This window comes from Humulus lupulus, chromosome 7 (assembly GCF_963169125.1).
Source record: "Humulus lupulus chromosome 7, drHumLupu1.1, whole genome shotgun sequence".
In the NCBI taxonomy this organism is placed as follows: Eukaryota; Viridiplantae; Streptophyta; class Magnoliopsida; order Rosales; family Cannabaceae; genus Humulus; species Humulus lupulus.
Window position 1 is genome coordinate 4954839 of NC_084799.1, and position 20341 is coordinate 4975179.

General features: G+C 33.6%; 1 long non-coding RNA gene across 1 annotated transcript; it reads left to right on the top strand.

Moving 5' to 3' along the window:
• The first annotated feature begins 12336 nt into the window (after positions 1 to 12336).
• Positions 12337 to 19991, top strand: LOC133790418 (uncharacterized). The gene is made up of 2 exons (XR_009874010.1): positions 12337 to 13988; positions 19350 to 19991. It is a non-coding gene; the product is annotated as an uncharacterized LOC133790418 (long non-coding RNA).
• The last annotated feature ends 350 nt before the right edge of the window (positions 19992 to 20341 follow it).

Genomic DNA, 20341 nt, shown 5'->3' on the forward strand with positions numbered 1-20341 from the left:
GTTTGGTGTAGTGAGGAGGTCATTTTTCCAAAGTCCTTGGCAAGGTATTTATAGCTGAGAAAAACGTCCAAGGCCAGCTCTTCTGAAATCTTGCAATTAATACAAGAATATTTGCAAATTTATTTGGTTGAAAAAATCTGCCAGTCAAGTTGATTTTGTTCCGACAAAACAATAAATTGTTGAATCAGCATGATAATCAATCTTGACTGGCTGTAACGAATTTGGTCATTTTTCTTGACCATGTTCATTTTTGAATCTTTCTTATCCAGAATAACTCAATCTCTGAAAATACTCAGTCAGAATAAATCAAATATATTATCCTTATCACAAGATAAGAGATTTGACTTTCCAAGAGGTATTGCTATCTATTTATAGGTGTTTGTACGTTGTGAAGAGGCTCTCTTGCAATCTAGAGCAATAAAGAAATGATTTGCTAATTTTTTTATAAGGAAACAATCTGTCAATCTGTTTGATTCTGTTTCGACAGGTTGAGCATCTGATTGGGCAGTTTCTGTACCTGGACAGAATTAAGTCCAGATTCATCTGAAAAAATAAATCACATTCAGATCAATTGTTATCCTAAAATATGTGATTTAATCTGCACGAAATCAACATGATAAGATCATATCTTCAAGGATTATAATTACCATATTAAGAATCCCTTTAGAAAGAGATAAGAGTTAAAACTTTGACAACTCAGCAATGAGTCACACACAATTTTTACAGCACATAAAATTTAGTTTTAATTCATAGAAATCATGAGTAAATAAAATAAATGATCTATAAAAATATTTGTCAAATAAGGTTTTTACAGAATTTGTATAATTATGTATGATAGTTGTTCTCTTTGTAGGATAGTGTTATTATAGAAATGTGTAGTTCTTATGGTATCATTGAAATATTTTGTGATATGTGTGAATATTGTTTGCTATGGTTGCATTTTTTTTACGGGGTTTAGAAGCTCACTCCTTATAATATATATGTGCAGACCAAAGTAAGTAAAAGAGATAGATGGTCGGTGACAAGTTGGACCTGGATAGCTGCTTGTGTATTCGTGAGGGTCGTACAACTGGTGAAAGATCTAAATACTTAATTGGTAATAATTTGTGTTTAAATATGACATATAAATCATATAAGTAATGTAGTCACAAAAAAATCTATGTTGTGACTAAAAGGATGTCACGAGGATAACTATTTTTTTTTAGTAGGCAATGCTCGAGATCATTTATGATCTTGACTTTGCTCAACAATATTAAAAAACAAATAGTCAAATGAAAGGCGCAACAACTAAACAAAGAAATTCTAGGATTTTCTTAATTATTTCAAAATGCATGAGATTGTGAGTTGTCATTTTGGAATTTTGATATTGAAGATCTAGATATTTTACTATGAGTGTGTGGTGGATTTGGATTTATTTTCCTGATTCGTTCTTTGGAATACTAAAGATTTTAGGGTTTGCTGGTTTTGTGAAATGAATTTTTTGCTAAAATTTTTTATTTTTAGTATATGATGTCGAGCCAAACTTGTCGACGCCATTATAGGAAAGACATTGAGGATTGTTTCCCATTAAAGGTCTTTTATTTATAATAATGATTTTTTTTTATTGTTAAAAACACTCGTTAAATCCTTCATTTGTAAAAATATCAAAACTATGTTTCTAATTCTCCTAATGGGGTGCCCTCACCGTTATTATTAGTTTGGAAGAATTAACTTCAATTGTCCATTATTTTTCACTAATTTGTGGAATATATATATCACCTAAATTGGACCAAACCATATACAAAAAGGCTATATATTTAATTACTGAAGCATCTACCAAACTTTGCTGCTATAGTTAAGTATGTAATAATGATAAAAAGAAAAAGTTAGAGATTGCACATTTGAAGTTAAGGACCAAACCTACCAAGATAAAAAAATAAAAAATAAATAAAAAGTATATGAGACCAATTTATCAAAAATTTCACAAAATTTGGGAAGGTCCAACCATAATCTTTACCTAACTTTGGTTAAATACCTACTTATCTTTCGTGCAATAGTTAAGTATGAAAAAAAAATAGAATTTAGGTTGAGTATAATATCTACCTAGTCTTAATAAAAAAGAAGGGTAGAATCTCTGCCTAACTTTAGACATATATATTTATATATAAACAATTCAAAAAAAATCATACAATTAAGAATTAGGAATTATAAAAAATAAAAAAAAGTACAGATTTAATAGTTATTAGTACATTTAATTTAAGTTATTATATGTATAAATTTAATTAGTCCATTTGTTATGCTAATTAATGAAACTAGATTCATCATTTAACATATATAGTTTATTGGTAAAATATGATTTTATTTTATTAGTGTTGACTGTCTTTTTTGTTATCAATTAATTAAAGCGAGCTTAAAGAAAATGCAATAAAGAACATAGAGAGTTTATGTGGTTCAGTTTATTAATTAACTCTAGTCCACGAGTCACTTTTATTAAGATTTGAGAAAATTGGGGGTCTCAAGCTGCTATGGAATTCAGGTAGTGTCACTACAAGAAACCAGTTCTTTTCACTTTCACCGGCGCAATTCACGAATTGCGCCGGAAAAAATCAAACCCTTTGCCGGCGCAAATTAACGCCGGTAAAGATGAATTTTGCCGGCGCAAGTCAGGGTTGCGCCGGCAAAAGTCACCGTGTTTTTAAATTTCTACACGTTTGAAATAAGGTAGGTGGGCTTACTTTTGCCGGCGCGTTTCGTTGCGCCGGCAAAAGTTAAAAAACGCGCCGGCAAAAGTCGAGATAATTAAAACGACGTCGTTTTACTTTAGGGTTTACTTAAATACTTTTGCCGGCGCAGTTTTAGACTTTTGCCGGCGCAACGAAAAGCGCCGGCAAAAGTCTTAACGATATATCACAGCCGCAGCCTCCTTCTTCCCCATTTCAGTTCTGTGTTTGTTAAAGCTCTCTCTCTCTCTCCTCCTCCTCTGTGATAGTCTCCGACCACCGGTGTCCCATAATCCCACGCCCAACTACAAGTTATATATTGAAGCATCTCTCAAGGTTAGTAAAATGAGAAATTTTTTAACATTTTTGGATTTTTTTCTCAATATTATGTTTTGTAATTGTATTTTTTTTTTGTTATTCTCTCCCTATGAACAGGTGTGTTGTAACTCTCTCGGTGAAACAAGTGCAAAGGTTAGTTTATATATATATATTTATATATGTTTATATATATTTCGGTTTATATATATATTTATATCTGATTATATATATATGTATATATTTATATATATTAGTTATATCCGAATATATATATATGTATATATTTATATATATGTATATATTAATATATATTAGTTATATCCGAATATATATATGTATATATTTATATATATTAGTTTATATATATGTATATATTTATATATATTAGTTATATCCGAAAATATATATATGTATATATTTATATATATTAGTTATATCTGAATATATATATACTTAAATTTGTTTTTTTTTTATATATCTGTATATATGTTTGTATATGGATATATGTTTATGTATTTCTGTAAATGGGTGTGTATATATGTTTATTTAATGTTAAATTTTTTTAGAAATTGATTAATATAAATGTATGTGTATGATATTTGTTATTATAATTATATTTTTCTGTTTAAAAAATAAATAAATGTGTAGTTTTAAAAAAATGATATTAATAATGAAAAAGAAAATATAATTTTAGTATTTATTAAAAAAAATTTGATTTGAGAATGTATATTTTTTTAATTTTAATGCTTAATATGTATATTAAAAAATAGATTAGATTATGTATATTAAAAAAATATATATATTATATTTTTATATTAAATATTATTTGTTTATAAATATTTACTAAATAAATTGTTTTGATGTTACTGATATAAAAAGATTTGATATATGTTATTAATCTTGGTTTATGTTGTGCATGTTATGAGAATGTTCTGTATATTGCTCTGGGACTATTCTGGTTATATATGTGTTTAATTTGTAGGTTTTTCAATTTTTGGGATAGTTTGAAATATAGTCGTTATGCTGCCCAATTTTTGTTGGAGTTAGTAAAATTAATAAAAGTTTAATAATTAATTAAATAAAAATTTAAGTATAATTAAAAATTCATCAAAAAAATAATTTTTAACTATAATTTAAATAAAATAAAATTAACAATCATAATAATTAATAATTAATTTTAACATTAATATTAGATGTTTTGTAATTGAAAAAGTTAAAAATATAAATGATTTAATAAAATATAAATATAATAAAATTATTATTGATTAAGTAAATAATCCAATACAAATTAAAGAATTTAATAAAAAATTACAAAATGGAGATTAATGTATAATTAAATTAACTTTAAATTAAAAGTAATAAATAAGTAAATGTTAAAGTAGACTAGTCAACGGACACGTGGCAGTACATGATTGATAAAATTTGCTATTATTCTTAAAATATTTTTTAATTTAACAAAAAAATAAAATTTACATTTTTTTAAAAAAAATTCAAAAAAATTTTCAACATAAGATTAAGTATGAAAAATACATTTTTTTTAAATTTAATTTTATATTGTTAATATCCTCAAATTTTTTAATTTATTATTATTATTATTATTATTAAAATCTTCCTATTTATCATTTTGTCTACTTGTTTTCAATTAAAGATTAAGTAATTTTGTTTAAAATCTAAGCAATAATTTAAGATTAAATATTTTTTTTACTTAATCCTAAATAATTGATTAAAAACAGCAAATTTGATTTTTTTTTGTAAAAAATGAAAAAAAAAATTATTTTTTGTTACCTTTAAATTGGAAAACAATAAATTGGATTTTTTTTTAAAAAAAAGAAAAATATAAAATGTTTTTTTTTATGAAAAATTATTTAAAATAATAATAATAATAATGTGTACCAATCATGTGGTGTCACGTGTCATTTAAGTGTTAGTAAGTTGTAAGTTTGAGTAATTTAGCCGGAAATATCTCTATAAATAATTATTTTTGCCAGAGATAGGATATTATTATCAGTTAGTGATAATTAGGGAGACAAACAGTCATGAAATACTTTGACTATCATTTCCCTTATTTTAAGACAATTATTAATATTTTCTTAATTATTTCGCTTAAAGATGGCGAGCGACAGGAGCTGGATGAGTGCGAGGAATCGTTGGTCTCTGGAGTATAGAAATGGTGTTAAGGAGTTCTTCGATATCGCCAAAAATCAGTTGAACGATCGGGGTTTGGTTCGCTGTCCGTGCAAGAAATGTGGGAATGTTAAGTTCCAGCCTATAAATGCAATTTCGATGCATTTATTCAACAATGGCATCGTACAGTCCTACAAAGTGTGGCATTACCATGGAGAGGCGCTGCCGTCGCCACCAGCTGTGGTACGAGATCATGGTAGAGATGAGATAGCGGATATCCTGGAGGATGTTTACGCTGAAGATGACGTTCCCGCTGGAAACTATAATGATCCTCCCCAAGATGATCCTCAACATCGCGACAAGTATGACAATTTATTTAAGGAGATGTCAAGTGAACTGTACCCGGGTTGCCGAAAGTATTCCGCGTTGAACTTCTTGGTGAAGCTGATGCATCTCAAAGTAATTAACAAGTGCAGCAATCATTACTTTGATGGTTTGCTGGAATTGTTAGTCGACGCTATGCCTGACGGAACAATTTTACCTAAGTCTAACTATGAGGCAAAGGCAAAGTTGCGGAGTATTGGATTGGGATATGAGTCCATCGATGCTTGCAAGCATGACTGTTCACTGTTTTGGAAGGAGAATGCGAATTTGGAATTCTGTCCGGTTTGTGGTGAGTGTCGCTGGCAAGATAATCGTGGGAACGGGAAGAAAGTGGCCCATAAGGTCATGCGGTACTTTCCGTTGACGCCGAGATTGAAAAGGCTGTACAGTTCCAGATATACTGCAGAGGATATGAGATGGCACTATTCTAAAAGGCCAAGGGAAGATGGTGTGATGAGGCACCCCGCTGACAGTAAGGCGTGGAAGCACCTTGATGAGTTGTACCCATCTTTCGCAGCCGAACCTCGAAATGTTAGGCTTGGGTTGGCTACAGATGGTTTCAATCCTTTTGGGAACATGAGCAACTCTTACAGCATGTGGCCTGTGATACTTGTCCCATACAACTTGCCGCCGTGGAAGTGCATGAAACCACAGTCATTAATGTTGTCTATTCTTATTCCAGGTCCTTCTTCACCTGGAAAAGATATCGATGTCTATATGAGACCTTTGGTTGACGAGTTGAAGGAGTTATGGATGAATGGTGTCGAGACAAGAGATGCATACAATAGTACCTTGTTCAATATGCGTGCAGCAATCTTGTGGACCATTAACGACTACCCAGCTTATGCTATGATGTCTGGGTGGAGCACAAAAGGGTACAAGGCGTGTCCCACATGCAATGAAGAAACTCCCTCTGTAGGGATTAGAAGTAAAATTGCATACATTGGCCATAGGAGATTTCTTGATATGGATCATGAATGGAGGAGCAAACGAGCACTATTCGACGGTAACAAGGAACTCAGGCCACCACCGAAACATTACTCCGGTGATGATGTGTTGAAGCAATTAGAGAATTTGCTGATTAGACATCCTGGGAAACACAAAGAATTTGGTGGTGTGAAACGCAAAAGGGCTCCGATTGAACTTAATTGGTCAAAGAAGAGCATATTTTTCGAGCTTGATTATTGGAAGGAGTTATTGTTGAGGCATAATTTGGACGTAATGCACATTGAGAAGAATGTTTGCGACAGTGTCTTGGGAACTTTGTTGAACTTAGAGGGAAAATCTAAAGACACTGACAAGGCAAGACTTGATCTAGCAGACATGAAAATTAGGGAAAAACTCCACCTCCGCAAAGAGGGAAACAAGTGGAAGAAACCGCACGCCAGTTACACCCTCAGTGTCCCGGAGCGTCGAGTTTTCTGTGAATTTGTGAAGTCAGTTGAATTCCCGGACGGTTTTGCTGCAAACCTTTCGAAGAATGTCAATGTCAATGATGGCAAGATAACTGGGTTGAAATCACACGATTGCCACGTGTTGTTTCAGCAGTTGTTGCCCGCCGCACTTAGGTCGTTTTTGGTTCCGGAAGTTCGGAAGCCAATTATTGAGTTGTGCGGTTTTTTCAAAAAACTTTGTGCACGGACTTTGAATGTGAAAGACCTTGAGAAGATGGAGACAGACATTATCACCATTTTATGCAAGTTGGAAATGATATTTCCTCCAGCATTTTTCGACATTATGGTGCATTTGGTTTTGCACCTTCCGAAAGAGGCAATTCTTGGCGGTCCCGTGCACTTTAGGTGGATGTATCCCATTGAACGTTCGATGGGAGTTTATAAACAATATGTAAGAAATCGTGCACGTCCCGAAGGTTCAATCGCAGAAGCTTACGTGGTGAACGAGGCTTTAACCCTTTGCTCAATGTACCTGCGGGGGGTTGAGACTCGATTCAATCGACCTGAGAGGAATGACGATCGCGTTGAATCCCAACCAAATCGGGAATATTCTATTTATAAGGCCGTTGGTCATCCATTTGGTAAGAAATCAAGTATGCTCCTCAATCCGCAGTTAAAGCAAAAGGCTGAGTGGTATATCTTGAACAATTGTGCCGAAATTAAGGAGTACCTTAGGTGTGTTTTCTAGTATTTTTTCAATAATGATGTTTGGTTTATATACCGAGTAAATGCCAAAATCATAGTTTTTTTGTTCATTTGTAGTGAGCATATGGATGAATTAAGAAGACGGGGGGGCTTGAATCTTGAAGTTCAACAAGAAACTGATTTTCCTCAGTGGTTCAAAGAAAGAGTATGTATATTAGTCAATTCTTTTCTGAAACCCCAATTAGTCAATCCAAAACTAACTTTCAATGTTAGTGTTGATAGGTGAACGGTTTGCATGAGTCAACACCTACTGAAGTGAATAATGAATTGTATGCTCTCGCAAACAAATCAAGCGGCACCGTGTATTCATATCCAGGGATGATAGTGAATGGTGTGAAATTTGTGACTCGTGGTCGTGATATGAAGCTTAAAACACAAAATTGCGGTGTAATGGTGCCAAGTGAGGAAGGAGTGAACTACTATGGAGTTTTGGAAGAAGTAATTGAATTGTCCTACTTGATGGGTTACAGTGTTGTCCTATTCAAGTGTAGATGGTTCAATACAAGTAGAATTAAAGTGGAATCCAATTTTACGAGCGTATATGTGAAAGAAGAATGTTATAAAGATGATCCTTTCGTTCTCGCATCTCAAGCGAAGTTGGTGTATTATCTTCGAGATGTGAAAAATGGGGATGATTGGAGGCTCGTTAATGAATACATTCCAAGGAATGTATGGGATTTCACAAATTCCGATGTTGATGATACTGAGACCACAAATGATATACTAATATTGCAAGAAGTTAATTCTTCTTCATTTCAGTTGTGGGTAGAACTTCCAATTTTTGATAATCTTCAGTATGATCGGGTTGATGTCAATGCCACTGAAGTGCACAACGTTGATGATTTGGTTGGCGAAGGTTCAGATGAATTTGTTGTCGATGATGACGTTCAATTTGAAGACGACACGTTGGCCGAGTATGAAGACGATGAGGATGACGATAATGCTCTAGTTGATAGTGATAGTGATAGTGATGTTCATAATGATGTTGTAGTTAGTGATGATGAGGACAGTGATATGTAATTTAAACAAGTGTATGTAACTTTTTATTTAATTCAATGAAAAGTTTATTTATTATCATTAATTAATGATAGTATCAAATATAGGTACACACGCACCTATTGGATGCTTTGGGGATAGTCAATGTATTCATGTACTGGTACTCATTTTTTCAATATATTTGATGAAATATGTTGAAAAAATGGGTAGTCGCACATGTCTGCTTACTATCTCCAAGGGATCTATTAGGTCGGAATAGGGTAGGTTGGGAAAGACAATAAGTAATAAAATGTTAATTCAATAACAAAAAATAATAGTGATGCACCTAGTGGATGCCTTGGGGATAGTCAATGTATTCATGTACTGGTACTCATTTTTTCAATATATTTGATGAAATATATTGAAAAAATGGGTAGTCGCACATGTCTGCTTACTATCTCCAAGGGATCTACTAGGTCGGAATATGGTAGGTTGGGAAAGACAATAAGTAATAAAATGTTAATTCAATAACAAAAAATAATAGTGATGCACCTAGTGGATGCCTTGGGGATAGACAATGTATTCATGTACTGCTACTCATTTTTTCAAAATGTTTGATGAAATATTTTGAAAAAGTGTGTAGTCGCACATGTCTGCTTACTATCTCCAAGGGATCTACTAGGTCGGAATAGGGTAGGTTGGGAAAGACAATAAGTAATAAAATGTTAATTCAATAACAAAAAATAATAGTGATGCACCTAGTGGATGTCTTGGGGATAGACAATGTATTCATGTACTGCTCCTCATTTTTTTAAAATGTTTGATAAACATTTTAAAAAACTGAGGAGAAGTACATGACTCCTTACTATCTCCAAGGGATCCACTAGGTCGGAATAGGGTAGGTTTGGAAATACCATAATGAATAAATGTTAATTTTATAACAAAAAACAACAGACATACATAATTTGAATTAGTTAATTAATGAATATTTTAATGTAGAATGGCCGAAACAAGTAATGACACAGGTGGTGGCTCCAAGAGAGGCAGGGGAGCTTATTACGGTGCCAATATCGAGAAGGAGCTGGCCATCAAAAAAGTTACTCATTTGAAAGTAGAGTTTGATAAAGAAACTGGAAAAGCTATTCAAAAGTACGGCAAGTGGTTCAACAATTCTATGGCTCGTTATTTGCGTAGCACCGTACCCCCAACTACACTAGCTTGGGAACAAGTAAAACCAGCTGATATCGAAGTTATTCGAAAGAGACTATCTGTAAGCATTCTTTAAACCTTTAATAACTCATTATTAAATATTTTGTCTATCTTCATAATATTTTAACAAATTCCAATTTTAATTGTGATTTTAGGAAAAATTCATTTATCCAGAAGACAATCCAGTAATCAACGATGCCATGGTAAGACAAATGCAAAAACATCTGACTGATTGGCGCCACACGATGAAGAAACACTGGGTAGATGTTGGAGGAGAGGTGGACAATGAGAGAGCGAAGTCAAAACCTTTTGTGTCGATCACTTCTTCTGATTGGGCAGTTCTGTGTGATTTTTGGGCTTCTGATTCTCACCAGGTATGCCGTACATTTTACATTAATTTTTAATTATAAAATTACAATTTAGATTAATGAGTACTGTTTTCTTTTTGAAGCGTATATCGAAGAAAAATAAAGAAGCTCGAGCTAAAATGACCATACCAGGAGGACACGGTTCCAAATCCATCGTTGCCCATGTTTATGATCACGTAAATTATAATAACTTATATCCTTACATTTACGAAAATATTATAAATGTCACAATGTTTAAATAATTTGCTTTTTTAGATGGACCCATCTACTGGCCAGCTCCCGAGCATGATCGACACATTCGAGCACCTGCACAAGAAGAAGGATAAGTGGATTAGTGATGCAGCGGCGACAAAACATGTAAGTTGCATAACCTTAACTAATTTATGATCATTTAACTTTAAAAAAGTTTAGTAAATAATTAATAAATATTAATTATTAATTGGTTGTTGTCAATTAGTAATTATTTATTAATTATTAATTAAATTTTTAACAATGAAATCTTTATAATCTATGTGCCAATATTTTTATGATTAATGATTGTGGACTAAGATAAAAAAAGAATGTAACTAATGTTGTCCCCGTATCAGGGAGCTTGCGGGCTAAAGTAAATTTGGTCATGAAAATCCATATCTGAATGAAAAACATGCAAATGTAGTTGATGTATATGCTTGGAGACGTAAATTCCCCATTAATGGAATTAACTGCACCTACCGTATATATCAACAACATTTTCATGATTTTCATTCAGATATGGATTTTCATGACCAAATTTACTTTAGCCCACTTGCTCCCTGATACGGGAACAAAATTAATTACATTCTTTTTCAATCACTGGTCTGCAGTCATTAATGATAGGATGTTGGCAGATAGATAATAAAGTTATATTTTATATATTGTTATATTAAAAATTTATAAGTTAGGTTTTCAAATAATGTTATATTGGAATTCGAAATACGTGCTTTTTATTGTGCAGAATGAGATGACCGAACGTCGAGCATCGCAGAGTACGGCCCCTGCATCATCTGCTGCTTCTTGTGTCAGCGATAATGTCGACGGTCATTTCCCGCCTGATATGGATATTGTCACGGATGTCCTTGGACCCCGCTCGCGTTATAAGAAAGGGTTTGGGGGGTTGCCTAGGTTGAAGGCAATTGGCGCAAAGAGGGCAGCATCTTCGTCAACTTCTCAAATGTCCGGGCAATTGCCACCTGAAGTGGACACCATTTTGCAGCAAAATCAGGACATTATGCTAGAAAATCAGAACCTAAAGAAGCATACGACTAAACTTGAGAGTCGTCAACGGCGTCAAGATCTCCTGCTCAGTGCTTTGTTGAAGCAGGTTGGTCAATTGGCTCCTGGTTTTACTGTTGACTTACCAGACCAGGATTCGGACGAGGACGATGATGCTGACGGGGGCGGGAATGATGAGGCGGCCAGTACTCATTTGTAGAACTTTTTTTCTATTTATTTAAAATTTAATTTATGAGACATTTATTTTACTAAATTACTTTTATATTTTCATGTTTGGTGGAGACAATAAATATTAATAGTTGTAATTTTTTGTTTATTTATTTATAAAATTTTAATTTTAATTTTATTTCTAATTAAATAATATTACTAAAAAATTAAATAATTATTAATATATTGAAAATAATATTAATAATTTAATAAAAATTATTATTTTAAAAATACTTTTACCAGCGCAAAATTACGTCGGCAAAAATTTTCAATTTTACCTTCACATATACACTTTTACCGGCGCAAAAATGCGCCACTAAAAAATTAACCTATTTCCGGCGCATTATTGCGCCGCTAAAAGTGTTTTCCACAATATCGTGACAGATTTTTTTACCGGCGCATCCATATTTTCACCGGCGTATTTTTTCGTCGCCAAAAAGGCCATTGCCGGCGCATTATATTTGCGTCGGAAAAAGTGACATTAGCGACGGAGATACGACGCGATTCTTTGCCGGCGCAAGATTGCGTCGACAAAAACTCCATGGTTTTTGCCGGCGCAAAACCATACTTTTGCCGGCGCAAATTTGCGCCGGCAAAAGTCTCCTTTTTTGTAGTGTGTTTTAACAAAAGTGATCATTTACAAAGTGTATCATAGCCCTATTTATAGATGGTTGATGACAATTAATTCTCATAATAGGGATTTAATACAAACATTCTCTCTTAATGGGGTCTTAACAATTAATAAATACATACATTCTCGTAATTAAAGAGCTAGTTGGGCCTGGGTGTATCTCCTCATACTCATTTACGAGGTTATAACCCACAACTTTATGGGGTAACGCATTCCTGACAGTGTCAGGATATAGCTACATGTTTTTCTATGTCAGACAGCGTCGTAAGAACTTTAATGTCAGTTTAACATATATTAGCCAAGATTTTGGCTCCCATATTTGCTTATTTATGCCTGGTTATCTGAATAAGCTACGCAAAGACACTTTTGATTTTATTTAAGCTGCTACTTGTTTAAAGGTTACTGTGCCTATAAATAATGTTTTGTGCTCATTAATTTGTAGCTGCAGAGTTAATGCGAACAGCAACCAATAAAACTCTTTGTTGGAGTGATTCATATTCTCTTCTTTGATGATGCAGATGCTTTGACTCTGTATGGTCTTATTGTTGGTATTATTATCTCCAAAAACATTTGATAATTCTTCAAATCGAAGCAATTGGATGCTTGACTCTGTGGACCTGTAACGTCGTGTTGGTTACATTTATTTGCTAAGAGAAGGTAGGTATGGACTGTTGTTATTTTTAATTAAAGTGTCCACATAAGACGTCGATCATGATTCGACATCATATACAAAATGTAAGACATGGAACATCAATCTTAAACCCTGATATAATATCAGGGTCTTAATTAGATGTTCTGCTCGACATCAAAAGTTGCTTGTCATCAAAAATCCTTTAATATATTAATTATAGTCATTTTCCCTATACTTTATATCCCATCTTGAAAAATAAAAAATTATTTTTCATTTCCATATGTAACCAACAACAATTAATTAAGAAAACAATTCTCAAATAGATCTTCCATGCATTAATTTAATTGATATGTAACGTTGGCTAAGTGATATATAACGTTTTACAAAAATCAAGTACTAGTCTCCAAATAGAAAATATATTAATAAATTGAAGAGTTTATAACTTGAGGCCACTCTAAAATAGAGTTCTCATAATTTAATTAATGACAACTTTTTAATCACAATACAATTCTTTTGTAACTAAATATTACTTTTAGTCACAAAATATTACTTTTTTTTTTTTGATGAATCAGCAGCAATTCATTACTCCACTAACAAAATTACAACCTATAAGCACCTATTTCCCACAAAATATTACTTGTGATGATGAAAATGTAATATTTAGTGTATATAAAATTGTCACTAAAATATAGTTTAGCATAATAAATTATATTTTTTGTGACTAATATTTTTAGTCATATATTTTTTCGAGATAATAACATAAATATGAGTATTGTTTTAGTAATATGGTTGTCATGTTTAGTCAGTTACGACTAAAAGTAAGATTTTGTGTAACTTGAGTTATGTATATATCAATTAGAGATCTCCGAATTTCCATTTATATATATATATATATATGAAACTTAGATATTATGAGATGATTGCATTACTCAAATTAATGGGACATCAGTTTTATATTCCAGAGATATAATTTATATATATATATGTATGTATATAATCCTTCAATATATATAGGGCAACCTTATATAGAAGGTTATGTGGAATTGTAATCTACAGTAAAAAGATAAACTAACATACTGTTAGTTTATACACTTAGTTGTTAAAGTTAGTTAGTGTGCATCAAGGTTATTTTAGTCATTTTGTTCTCTATGACTTAGATATAAAAAGGGCTCGAGATACACATTGTATTGTACTGTAATTCATATTGAATTAGTGAGTTGAGAGCCTAGATAGAGAGATTGTGAAGCTGTGAAGAAGGGTTCAGCCGATTGACTTCAAGAAGATCAAGAAAGAACTTGAATTGAGTTCTTGGAGAAGTTTGAGACTAGTGATGCACCTAACATTGTTAGCTTTGTAATTTCATCTCTTAAATCAATAAAAGAGACTACTCAGGGGAGTAAACAGGAAGTAGGTCCTTGGTTTGGCCGAACCTGTATAATTCTTGTGTCTTTGATTACTTTACTGCATTATTGTTCATTGTTATGTTTCGCTGACTTTAATTGCTGTAGCATTATCTTAGCAATTTTATTGTTTGATTGTTTCTTGCATTATTTTTTTAACAGTTTTATTAGTTATTGCATTGGTGTTTGTGCATTGCTGAGTTCTGTGTTGTAGGAAATAATTACAACAGTGGTATCAGAGCCAGGTTACTTCAAAGAAAAGAACTCAGCTGTGAAGATTCAAGAATTGCATAAAGATGGCTTCATCTTCAACAAGATTCGATCTAGAGAAATTTGATGGATCAGGGGACTTTAGTCTGTGGAAAGAAAAGATGATGGCCATATTGATCAACCAAAAACTCGATTCAGCATTGGAAGAGGTCACTGAGAAATCTGAGAAAGAAACTGATGCAGTAAAGAAGAAGGAGACTGACACTGTGATGAAACAAGCTCGATCAGCAATCATCATGAATTTGGCAGACAATGTACTGAGGCAAGTTATTGGAGAGAAAACGGCTCTAGGAATCTGGAACAAATTGAATCAATTGTACATGGCAAAGTCCACTGCAACAAAGATCTTCTTGAAAGGTAAATTTTATGGTTTCAAGATGAATGCTACTGTTTCACTTGAACAGAATTTAGATGATTTGAACAAGATTGTTCTATCATTGACTAACATGGGAGAGGTCATAAAAGAGGAAGATCAAGCAGTGATTGTTCTGAATGGTTTACCCGAACAATTCAAGGAGATGAAGACTGTTATAATGTATAGCAGGGATACCTTGACTCTTGAAGATGTGATGAGCACTCTCAGATCGAGAGATGCTGAATTAAACTGGCAGAAGGCTGCAAAACAGGAGTCAAAGATAGATGAGGCTTTGATCACTCGAGGCAGACAACCATGGAGAAACAACTCAAGAAACAGAAGGAATTCAAAATCAAAATCAAGATCAAAAGAGACCAGAAGATGTCACCATTGTGGCAAAGTAGGACACCTGATCAAAAGCTGCTGGGAATTAAGAAACAAAAAGAAAAGGGACAAGGAAGAAGAAAACAAGAGCAATGATTCGAATGCAGTAGTTGATGATATTTACAGCTCAGATGGAGATGTTTTTGCTGTAATCAACATACAAAGAAAGAATACAGAATTGAGCAATGGAGATGCATGCACAGGTTCAGGTCTTAGAGACCATGAAGAGTGGATTCTAGATAGTGGTTGTACTTACCACATGAGTCCAAATAGAAGCTGGTTTATGGATTACTCAGAGATAGATGGTGGGAGTGTTATGATGGGCAATGATCATAAATGTCAAGTTGTTGGCATTGGAAATATTGCTATTCGAAATGCAGATGGCACAATAAAGGTTTTAAACAAAGTCAGGCATATTCCAGATTTGAAAAGAAACTTGATTTCTTTAGGCACCTTGGATGATGAAGGATATGAGTATAGAACTGGTAAAGGGACTATGAGGATTACAAAAGGGTCATTATTGGTCATGAAAGGCATTAAGAGGCTTGGATTATATTTCCTAGATGGAAAGACCATACCTCCTGCACAGGCAGCTGCTGTTAGCAAATGCAAAACAGATTCAAAATTATGGCATGCTCGATTGGGGCACATAAGTGAACAAGGTTTAGTTGAGTTGTCTAAACAAGGTTTATTACAGAATTATAATCATGCTAACCTACCTTTCTGTGAGATTTGTGTGCAGGGTAAACAACATAGACTAAAGTTCTCTCACAGCAATTATAGAGTAAACAAGGTGCTGGAATACATACATGCAGACTTATGGGGTGCAAGCAGGATTAAAACTCCAGGAGGTAACCAGTATTTCTTGTCCATTATTGATGACTATAGTAGAAAGGTGTGGGTACTACTATTGAAACATAAGAGTGAGTGTTTAAACAAGTTTAAAAACTGGAAAGTTTATGTTGAAACTCAAACTGAGTTAAAAATAAAAACACTTAGGACTGATAATGGACTAGAGTTTATAAATGAGGAATTCTCTGATTTATGTGTTAAAAATGGTATGCAAAGACATAGGACAGTAGTCAAAACTCCTCAGCAAAATGGCATTGCTGAGAGAATGAATAGAACACTTTTAAATAAAGTGAGATGTCTTTTACTTGAATCTGGTTTACCCAAGAAATATTGGGGAGAGGCTTTGTATACTGCTTGTTATCTAATAAACAGGAGTCCAAGTAGAGCAATTAATCTGAAGACTCCTGAGGAACTGTGGAGTAAAAGACCACCATCTCTTGCACATCTCAGAACCTTTGGTTGTGCAGCATATGCACATAATGTTGAAGACAAACTAGGTAAGAGATCGATTAAATGTGTTTTAATGGGATACCAAGTTGGGGTCAAAGGTTACAGGTTACTTTCTACTGAAACTAACAAGATTTTAATAAGTAGAGATGTGATTTTTAATGAGTTAGATTTCCCCTTTAAAAGAAATGAGAAAGGTTCTGTTTCTGATGTTTCAGGTAACAAGTTACCAAGCAAAGTTGGTGTTCAGATTGAGGTGGAACCTCCCAACATAGAACTGAATGAACAGGAGAGTTTTGAACCTGAGATTGAGACTGAAACTTAAGAAGAAGACTTAAGTAATTACCAGCTAGCTCGAGACAGGATTAGAAGAGATGTCAAGGCACCTGAAAGATACATATAGGCCGACATCATAGCATATGCACTTTCTATTGCAAACCAGTCAACAGAACCAGAACCAAGAAGCTACTCAGAGGCAATAAATAGCAGAGATTCTCATAAATGGAAACAGGCCATGATGGAAGAACTGAACTCACTTAAAGAAAACAACACCTGGGAGTTGGTATTCAAACCTGAAAGACAGAAGATTATAGACTGCAAATGGGTATTTAAAGTAAAAGAAGGAATAACTGAGAAGGAGCCAAAGGTTTACAAGGCAAGGGTTGTAGCAAAAGGGTTCACACAGGTCGAGGGAGTGGACTACTCTGAGATATTCTCACCAGTTGTCAAGATGAAGACAATCAGAATAATGCTGGCTTTGGCTATTCAGTTTGAATGGAGTATTGAGCAGATGGATGTAAAAACAGCATTTCTAAATGGTCAATTGGAAGAGACCATATTTATGTCCCAACCAGAAGGATTCAAGGAGGAATCAAAGAGGGGTGAACTAGTTTGTTTGCTCAAGAAGTCTTTATATGGATTGAAGCAGTCCCCGAGGCAATGGTACAAGAAGTTCAATTCAGTAGTGACTAAAGTGGGGTACACAAGATCCAAGTATGACACCTGCCTATACTTCTCAGATTTGGATTCAAGCTCAGTTGTTTTCTTGTTGATCTATGTGGATGACATGCTTATAATGAGCAAGGATATGCAACAAATAACTCGACTAAAGAATGTGTTGAAGAGTGAATTTGAAATGAAGGATCTTGGGGCTGCAAGGAAAATTCTGGGAATTGATATCATTAGAGACAGAAATGCAAAGAGGCTTATGCTAACACAAGAAGGTTATCTGAAGAAGGTGATTCAGAAGTTCAAAATGTCAGATTCAAAAGAGGTAAATGTACCTCTAGCAGGGCACTTTAATTTGTCAACAGATCAGTCACCTAAAACTGATCAAGAAATAAAGGATATGAAGGAAGTACCCTATGCAGAAGCCATTGGGAGTGTAATGTACTCCATGATTAGCACCAGGCCAGATATTGCCTATGCAGTGAGTGTGTTGAGTAGATACATGTCCAATCCAGGAGTAGAACATTGGAAAGGGTTGAAATGGCTGCTGAGATACTTGAAGGCTACAACCAAAGTTGGTTTACAGTTTGTCAAGTCAGAAACAAAGGTATATCTTGAGGGATATGTTGATGCAGATTATGCATCAAATAGAGATACTAGGAAATCCATAACTAGCTACTGTTTTTTACTGAATGGATGTTGTGTCAGTTGGAAAGTCCAGTTGCAACAAGTGGTGGCACTCTCAACAACTGAAGCAGAATTCATGGCCACCACTGAGGCTTTCAAGGAGGCTGTTTGGATCAAAGGATTATTGAATGAGATTCAATTGTTAACAGGCAAGGTGAATGTGTTCTCAGACAGCCAATCAGCTATTCATTTTTGTAGAAATCCAGTTTATCATGAGAGGTCAAAACACATTGACATCAGATTATTTTGGATCAGAGATAAGATAGAGGAAGGAGAAGTAGAACTTGGAAAGGTACCTAGTGAAGAAAATCCTGCAGATGCAGGTACTAAAGTTCTCTCAGTTAGTAAGTTCCAACATTGCTTGGAACTACTGAATATAACCTCTCTTTAAGAAAGCTGGATCACTTCCCTGAGTTTGAAGCTATTGATCTTTTTACTATGGATTAAGGTGGAATTTGTGGAATTGTAATCCACAGTAAAAAGATAAACTAACATACTGTTAGTTTATACACTTAGTTGTTAAAGTTAGTTAGTGTGCATCAAGGTTATTTTAGTCATTTTGTTCTCTATGACTTAGATATAAAAGGGGCTCGGGATACACATTGTATTGTACTGTAATTCATATTGAATTAGTGAGTTGAGAGCCTAGATAGAGAGATTGTGAAGCTGTGAAGAAGGGTTCAGCCGATTGACTTCAAGAAGATCAAGAAAGAACTTGAATTGAGTTATTGGAGAAGTTTGAGACTAGTGATGCACCTAACATTGTTAGCTTTGTAATTTCATCTCTTAAATCAATAAAAGAGACTACTCAGGAGAGTAAACAGGAAGTAGGTCCTTGGTTTGGCCGAACCTGTATAATTCTTGTGTCTTTGATTACTTTACTGCATTATTGTTCATTGTTATGTTTCGCTGACTTTAATTGCTGTAGCATTATCTTAGCAATTTTATTGTTTGATTGTTTCTTGCATTATTTTTTTAACAGTTTTATTAGTTATTGCATTGGTGTTTGTGCATTGCTGAGTTCTGTGTTGTAGGAAATAATTACAACAGGTTAATTAGATATAATTAAGAGAAAACTGAAGTTAGATATATCTACGATTACCGCTACTTCACATTATTCTCAATATCATACGTACGTACCAAAATTTTGAAAATATAAAAAAAATTAATATAATATTTGAGTACATATATATCTCTACTCTTTTCAATGATCGAACTTTATTCAGTACACAAATCGGAATGACAAACCGGCAACTACAATTATTTATTCTGCAATATATGAGGCACATTTCAAAAATTATGAATGTAATAACATATATACAAATACACATAAATATCTTATTAGAAGATAAAAAGCAAATTATTATATAATTTTACAAAAACTGAAGATATAAGTTTATTTGTCAATAATCATATATAAAGCAATATTAATTACAATATTAAGAAAAAAAAATAATACATAGTGAAGCTACACACTTGAAGATATGATGATTATGATGATTAAGGTTGATTTGGTTGAGGATTTTGTTGTTTAAGAAGTGAGTCGGATTTTGAAAATGGAGGAGAAAATGAGAATCGAGGTTGACGAGGTAATAATTTTGATGGCGGGATTGATGGTGGAAAAAGCGGCCGCCGTAGTGGTGGTCCAAGTAATATTATTGGAAGGTGTAATAATGGTGGAGGTGGAGGTGGCGGTGGCGGAGGAGAGGGAGGTGGAGGCGACGGAGGAGGTGGTGGTGATAACTTAAGTAGAGGTAGTGTTGTTGGGGGTTTGGGATTTGGAATAGTGATGGGTATATTTGGAAATATGGAACCTTGTTCTAATGGCCCTTGAGCATTATTGGTTCCAATAAGGCATAACACGGTCATAATATACACTAATAAACTAGGCCAAAATTTGTTACTCTCATCCATACTTACAACTCCACTTGATATATAATTAATAAAATTATAAGTGAGATATATATATATAGGCAAATTATGTGTGTATATAAATCAACCACGTGTGCTATTATTAAAAAGTCAAAGTACTAGACTAACTA